Raw genomic sequence first — 1,214 nt, forward strand, 5'->3', positions numbered from 1 at the left:
AAAAAAAAAAAAAAAAAGCCCTATCCAAACACAACCATGGCTGCCTGGAGGGAACACAGCCACTGCACTCTCCAAAACCCATGGAGTTTTTCCATGGATGATCTGCAAAGTGGAGTGGCCGGTGAAGGGAGTTTCCCACACTCTCTCTACTCAGCCTGCCAGAATCTAAGTTTCTGTCTTTCTCTCCCACTGCCTTCTTAGTCTCCATCCCCTAATTTCCACTTAGATCCTTTGTGCTCTTTCCCACTTTTCAGGTGCCTCCGCCTCCAAATCCCCCAGTTTCTGTTGAAGCTCTTTGTTCATTTTCCCATGCTCCCCAAACTCCCATCTTCTGGTAAAGCTCTTTGTTCCCTTTTCTCTGCTGTGAGGCAGCCCCCACCCCCTCTCTCAGTTTCTGCTTGGAACCTTTGTCTCCATCCCCAGGCTTATCTTGTCCCTCTTTTGCGTTTATCTCCCCTTCAACACTTTGGATTGGTTCTTTTGAAATATGCAAATGACCTCCTGCATCAAAACGCTACTTAAGCACCCTGCAGAGACAGGATTGGGGCTGGTGCTACTCTAAGCCTCAGCCCATCTGCCAGACTGTTTCAATAAAACTTATTTTCTAACAATTCACCCTGATTTTGTTCTCCTCAGTATTTTGACACCTAACAGTCACCAAGGGCTGCAGGGATGACTGCACTGGTGGCCTCTGACTAGGAAGGGAAACAGCAAGGAGGGAGACAACCTGAGCTGTTGACTTTCCACTGTCAAAAGGGTGTAGCCATTTTGATTGTTTACACGTGGCAGCCATTTTGCATTGTAGAGTGATAGCATTTTCATTTAGATTCCAGGTCCTTAAGAATAGGCTCGGTTTGCCAAGTTTGGCAGAGACATATGAGAGGCTGACAACAGGAAAGGAGACAGGTGATGAATGCATAAGTGCTGTGAACTAGCGAATAGAGGATCATAAAACCTTGCTTGCATACATAACATACATACAAACCAAAGAAAATGAAAACCGTGGGCAAGTCACTCCAACATACAATCACCAATTCAATATAAACACAAAAAATGTCACAATGCCTTGGAGACAACAGAGCATCATAGTCCACACAAAGAAACAAGAGACCAGGAGAAACAAGGGAAACAAGGGACCAGGATACAGACCCAAAACACATCCCTGAGGAAGACACAGCATTGGAACTCCCTGATAAGGAATTCAAAAGAATTAT

This window comes from Orycteropus afer, unplaced genomic scaffold (assembly GCF_000298275.1).
Source record: "Orycteropus afer afer isolate SDZICR_OR568_19922 unplaced genomic scaffold, OryAfe1.0 scaffold01084, whole genome shotgun sequence".
NCBI lineage: Eukaryota > Metazoa > Chordata > Mammalia > Tubulidentata > Orycteropodidae > Orycteropus > Orycteropus afer.